This window comes from Neomonachus schauinslandi, chromosome 5 (assembly GCF_002201575.2).
Source record: "Neomonachus schauinslandi chromosome 5, ASM220157v2, whole genome shotgun sequence".
In the NCBI taxonomy this organism is placed as follows: Eukaryota; Metazoa; Chordata; class Mammalia; order Carnivora; family Phocidae; genus Neomonachus; species Neomonachus schauinslandi.
The window spans coordinates 62,356,456-62,363,507 of record NC_058407.1 but is presented as its reverse complement, the minus strand read 5'-3'; positions in this window follow the sequence as shown (position 1 = coordinate 62,363,507).

Genomic DNA, 7,052 nt, shown 5'->3' with positions numbered 1-7,052 from the left:
TTGTATAATAAAAGAAAAAATGACACTGGCTTTGGCATCAAAGTGACCTAAGTCAAGTCCCAGCTGTGTCATTTGTGTACTATGTGACCTTGGGCAAGTTATTTCTCTAGTGTCACCTTCCTCATCTGTCAATGAGGAGAATATCCACCTAAAGGGTTGTGAGGAATTAATGAAGTGAAGTGCTTGGTACTTAATAAAAGTTGAACTTCATTCAAGAAATAGTTACTGAGTACTCTGTGCGGTGCTCAGCTTAGAGCCCTGAATCAGCTAGACTTGTTCCTTGCTATCATGGAGCTCACAGCTGGGATCTGACCCAGTCGGGGAGGAGGATCACAGGCTTCCTTGAGGAAGTGACATCCAAACATCCACCCTGAATTCCAGAGGATATTAGTATTGGGGCATAGGAGAACAGCTTGTACCATAGACAAATAAAAGGAGGAAAAACAATCTGTTCCAGGAACTGAAGGCAGGTAGGGCCAGGCCCCAGAGCCCGAGGGGAGGATTGGGGACGACTACTATTTACATCAGCTTCTTCCTTATCTTGTTAAGCCCCTGGATCCATGAGCGAGGTACTTAATTTTAATGGCTAACAAAACAAAACACCATTGAAATTGCTTATGTTTCTATTATAAAACATTCTGTTCCTGAGTTTTCTAATATTGTAATTGTTTCTTCTGAATTCCTACATACTTCAGACTTGAATAGCAAGTGAAGCAAACATCGTGTAATAGTTCTTTTTTACTCTTGACCCTTAACAGAAGACTTTCCCTTTGGTATTGCTTTAGAAAATCCAGAACTTAACACAACTGAAATTCAATTCTTGTTAATCTATTAAGGCAATTGAGAGTGGAATGAATCGCAGTCGCCTAATGTCAACAAAAGCAAAAAAGAAACCTGTTCAGTAAGCATCACTTTAATGATTTCAATACCTAAAACCAAAAGCATTCGGGCTACATTAAAGAATAATCAGAATTCCCTGACCCATGGAACCACCAGATTCAAGAACAGAGGTCATGTTAATTGAGGGCACAGGAAGTGAACATAGAGTGGCCAATGTTCCCAATTTCCAGTTAACAAACATAAAACAAAAAGAACATAGTAATTTGCCGACCAAGAAAGGTATTATTTTATTCCTAAAGGAAAGTATTTGGGAACCTGTAAAGAATTACATAGAAACAAGGAAAATTGTCATTCAGAATTTACCACTCTAAAAGTAAAAATCTCTCATGTCCAACAGCTTTAATTCAGGCTGTGTCCTTCTCAATCTTTTTTTTTTTTTTTAAGATTTTTATTTATTTGACAGAGAGAGAGACAGCGAGAGAGGGAACACAGCAGGGGGAGTGGGAGAGGGAGAAGCAGGCTTCCCGTGGAGCAGGGAGCCCGATGCGGGGCTCGATCCCAGGACCCTGGGATCATGACCTGAGCTGAAGGCAGCCGCTTAACTGACTGAGCCACCCAGGTGCCTGCTATCTGTTATTTTATCACATATAAAGCAACAATATCAGCTTCACAAGAACAAAGGATTTAGGATGTTGAATATTGGGCGTGTCCAAGTTCAATGTCCATCTTACCCACTTTTTTTTTTTTTTTTTAAGATTTTAGTTATTTATTTGTCAGAGAGAAAGCACAGCAGGGGGAGCAGCAGGCAGAGTGAGAGGGAGAAGCAGGCTCGCTGAGCCAGGAGCCCGATGTGGGGCTCGATTCCAGGACCCTGGGATCATGACCTGAGCCGAAGGCAGACACTTAACAACTGAGCGACCCAAGTGCCCCTCCTTCTCAATCTTTAAAATGTGTCTGACACTGATGTCAACCTCTTCCTTGGAATGACCCTTCTATTCCATGACTCTAATAGCTAACAATAGAAATGTCTATTTATTACATGCCTTCTTTATGCCAGGCACCAACTTTTTACACAATTACTATTTTTTAAAGATTTTATTTTTTTGAGGGAGAGCAGAGCGAGAGAGAGCACGAGCAGGGGGGAGGAGGCAGAGGGAGAGGGAGAAGCAGACTCCCTGCTGAGCAGGGAACCTGATGTGGGGCTCAATTCCAGGACCCTGAGATCATGACCTGAGCGGAAGGCAGACGCTTAACCTACTGAGCCACCCAGCTCCCCTAAACAATTATTTCATATAGTACTCATAACTCTACAAGGCAGGTAAATTACCTACAACTGACAAAGGAGAAAGCAGACCAGTGATGTTCTATCACTTGCCCAAAGCCACATGGTGAGTGGTCACACCAGTATGCCTACATAGCTTACATGATTCCAAAGCCCAGGCCTCCCCACAATGTTACAGTGCTTCTTGAGGTCTTCTCGAACCCAAGAGCCTGTGGTGAATGGTCCCCCAAGACTCATTCAGTCTGTGTTCAATCCCTTGAGCCTTGCTTATACTCCTAGGTTGTGAGCCATCACCTACTTGAAAAAGATTCTTAAACCTCACACTTTTGCCATTCCTATGATATTGAGAATTGAACATGTCAAAAACAAAATTCACTGGGTCCTTCCCTAAATAAGCAACACTTTCCAATTTCTTCAACACCTATAATTATTTCCCAAGGACCAGATAAAGAGATGCCCTTCTAGAAAGCATTTGCTGGCTGTTTCAAGAAGATTCCTCCTAGAGAAATCTCTTCACATTCACTAATACCCACAGGTGTGATTTTACACCACCAATCTCTTCTTCCTTTCTTCTACATGCCAGACACAGTGCTTACTAGATAGCAGGGGCTCCAAAAGTATTTACCGATTCATTCCTCATCAAGTCCTGCCTCTTCTACACACCTCTCAGATGGTCCCTTCTACTGTATTTCCACAGCTGCCATCTTAGTCTGAGAACTAAGCTCTGGATGACCACACACATAGACTGAGTGTGGACAGCTGGAATGACAAACCATTTACCTCTGAACTTGCTAGGAATTGCATGATTCAGGGATATGGCAGAAAAGTAGCTCTAAGGTGAGAGGAAGATACTACATCTGGATATGGTAGTCAAAAAACATGCCCTTTGCAATGGACTCAACTTTCTTTGCCTTCCTTCACCCAATTCGCCCCACTAACCTATGATGGAAAAACAGAAGCTCAGCAAATAACTTTCCTGGGGCACAAAGAAGCGGTTTCCTTGGGCGCCTGGGTGGCTCAGTTGGTTAAGCGACTGCCTTCGACTCAGGTCATGATCCTGGAGTCCCAGGATCGAGTCCCGCGTCGGGCTCCTTGCTCGGCGGGGAGTCTGCTTCTCCCTCTGACCCTCCCCCCTCTCATGCTCTCTCTCTCGCTATCTCATTCTCTCTCAAATAAATAAATAAGATCTTTAAAAAAAAAAAAAAAAAAAGAAGCGGTTTCCTTGGAAGGCATGAATGTCTGATCCAAGTCACAATCTCTCATGCTAGAAAATGCTTCAAATGGGTCTCCAGACCTTTACCACCCATCTTCATGCCCATAATTTCCAGAACACTTTTGCATTCCTGCAACTCAAAATTATAAAGGAAGCTCCTCAGCAAGAAGTTGACTTGAGGTTTCTCAGCTCTGCATTTAGGAGTATCTGTCCATAGACATATCTCACCACTTCTCCTAGCTTTGTAGGCCGATGGGAAAAGCATGGGGTTTGGGGTCAGAACATTTGAATCCAAATCTCATCACTGCATCTTACTAATATTTTGTCCACTTAGTATAAGAAGATACCACCACCTACATCTCCTAGGATTCTTGTGAAGATGAAGGACATAAATGCAAAAGGTGCTTTGTAAACTATCAAATTGCTGGTCACGTGTGCTGGGGTTTCTTCACATGGTCCCTTACTTGGGTCAGGGCCCAGCCTCCGTAAACATTTCTGAGAAGAACAGAATGGAGTTTATCTTTCTATATAGGAAAAGATATTTTACTTCTATAAATGTGGTCCTGGAATTCCAACCAACTGGATTATTAGATACCATAATGTTTTCTGGAGACTCAGTACACTTTTTACGATTTTATTTATTTATTTATTTATTTGAGAGAGAGAGAGCGAGCGAGCTCGAGCACATTTGTGGGTACAAGCGGGGGGTGGGGGGGGTGGGCAGAGGCAGAGAGAAAATCTTAAGCAAACTTCCTGCTGAGTGCAGGGCCTGACTCAGGGCTCACTCAGGGCTTGATCCCATGACCCTGAGGTCATGCCCTGAGCCAAAACCAAGAGTTGGACACCTAACCAACTGTGCCACCCAGAAGCCCCTCTGGAGACTTGGTACACTTTTTTTTTTTTAAGATTTTATTTATTTATTCATGAGAGACAGAGAGAGAGAGAGGCAGAGGGAGAAGCAGGCTCCCAAGGAGCAGAGAGCCCGACGTAGGACTCGATCCCAGGACCCTGGGATCATGACCTGAGCCGAAGGCAGACGCTTAACCATCTGAGCCACCCAGGCGCCCGACTTGGTACACTTTTAAAGAAATCTCCCATTAAAAAAAACTTGGCACTGGGGGCTCCTGGGTGGCTCAGTCGGTTGGGCGTCTGCCTTCGGCTCAGGTCGTGATCTCAGGGTCCTGGGATTGAGCCCCACATCGGGCTCTCTGCAACCTGCTTCTCCCTCTCCCTCTGCCTGCTTGTGCACGTGCGTCTGTCAAATAAATAAAATCTTTAAAAATTTTTTCAAAAACTAACTTGGCAAAGCTCTAATTTCTGCATCTGACAGTAGAAAGTTTGGCACCTACATGAGATGCTGCAAAGAACTTCTATACAGAGTGCTAAAGATACAGACATCATTCCCCAAATCCCTTTAATCTTGGCTCACACTTTATCCGTCAGGCTAAGCAGGCAGTATTAGGACCATGAAAGCGGCAGCGCTCAGTTCAAGTTCTAGCTCACCTCTCAGGTTATGGGAACAGATCATTTACTCTGATCCCAGAGGAAGAGTTTCTTTTCAATTTTATTGTCCACCAAAGCTTAGGAACAAAGAAATCTAAAAACTTTTTTTTTTTTAAAGCAAAAGCTGCAGTATTAAAATATGTAATATAGGGGTGCCTGGGTGGCTCAGCTGGTTAAGCGGCTGCCTTCGGCTCAGGTCATGATCCCAGTGTCCTGGGATCGAGCCCCGCATCGGGCTCCCTGCTCCGCGGGGAGCCTGCTTCTCCCTCTCTCTCTGCCTGCCACTCCCCCTGCTTGTGCTCTCTATCAAATAAAATCTTTAAAATAAATAAATAAATAAATAAATAAATAAATAAAATAAAATAAAATATGTAATATAAATGTTGCCATATATCAAATTGCTTACCAATCCATGCAACCTCATCTGCCCAAATGTTGAAAATGGGAGAAAACATTGGAAAAAGTGGACACAACTAATAAATCATTAACCTGTCAGCCCGCATTTTTGCTCTTGTGCTTTTATTTTCTTCCCTTCATATTCTGGGAAGGAGGCCTTCTGGGACCCCGAGTAAAATTTTATGAAGAAACATTTGCCTTTTGCTCACACAGCCAGGGCACATCCATACCTGGATGACAGATATGTCTGAAAGTGTGAGGATTAGGGAAAAATGGTGCCACCTGGTATCAATTCTTAATTTTTATAGGGTCCTAGGAAACTTCTTGAGAATCTGATGAAAGGTCTACATCCTCTCCCTGGAAAAATGCTCCTACAAATAAACCTACCATTTCTAGAGGAAAACAGACATGCCAAGTGCCTGAGTATACGGTCATCATTTCCAAATTGCCACATATGAAAATTAAAACTCTGAAATCCTATTCTTGAAATAGCTTTTAGCTTTTTACCTCCCCCATTAAATCTATTCTTCAGCTTAGAGACCTATAATGCTGCCACCCTGCCTTGGGCTGTCTCTGGCTGCCAGCCAGCATGGCATCCCTTTTCTAACCAGGCTGGACAAAAGCCAGCAGGCAAAAATCAGTCCCTCTTCACGCTCCTACTCATGCCTCCTTTTCCTATTGCCATACAAACCTGCCAATTTCTGACTGCGGGGTCTCCTTTACCCCTAATCTGCTGCTGCTGCTTTTTTTTTTTTTTTTTTTTTATCTTAGTAAATGGCAAAACTATTTTTGTCCCTCTCACTCAAGCTGGAAACCAGGACATCATCCTGGCTTTCTCTCTTCCTCGCCTCCCACAGCCAGTCAGACACTGTCCGTTCCTTTCTTCCCCCAACACGGCTGCTCACATCCCTCCTTACTTGGATTAACTGGCCTCAGCCTGACCCCTCCGATCTGTCCTCTGGGCTGTGCCCTGGAACCGAAATTTAAAAATCACTTCCTGCCTCAAATCCTTTGGTGGCTTCTCACGGTTTTCAGATGAAACCTCAAAATCCTTAGCCTAAAATGCAAGGCTCTTGTGATCTGGCCGCACTGGCCGTGTAGCTCACCTCCTCAAGGCACTCCCATCCCCGGCTCTACACACTGCGCTGTCTGGGCTGTCTGCCCGCTGCCTTGAATACCCCTACCGTCTCCTCTCTTCATCTCAAATGTACTAGTTCTCTATAACATCCCGTAGGTCACTTTCTCCAAAAAGAACTTCCTTTTCTCTCCAGTTTGATTTTCAGGCCCTTCAGCCAAGCCCAGGCCTCCTCCTCAAACCTCCACGATGTGCTGCCATGTGGTGCTACTCATCTGTCTCCCCAGCCTGACTCGAAGCTTCTTGGGGACAGGGCACTGGTCTTAACTCAGCTTTGTATCCGCAGCACTCACTATCTGGGAAACGCACCAACGATCCCAGCCATTTGCCGCCTCTTTGGCTGTTGTCAGGAGACAGTATGAAGCCTGAGTTAGACTTTTTAGGGCTGCTCAGAAATCTCGTCATTTACCCTCAGCTGCCACAGAGGTCAAACCTCAGCTACCCTCATTTCCACACTTCTCTCAGCAGATGACTTCACTACTCACTTCACAGAGGAAAAACAAAAAGAGAGCCACTGAGTGGGTCTGGAAATTTAAGAACCTCGCAGATGCCCTCTCCTGACCAGACCTGCAAGGCCAGCCCTAGCCTTTTGATTCATCTCTTTCAGGTCTGTTTTCTAACAAGTCATACTCCTTTTGCATCTTCACTCTTCCCTTGTGTTCAAATATCCTAAAATCTACACA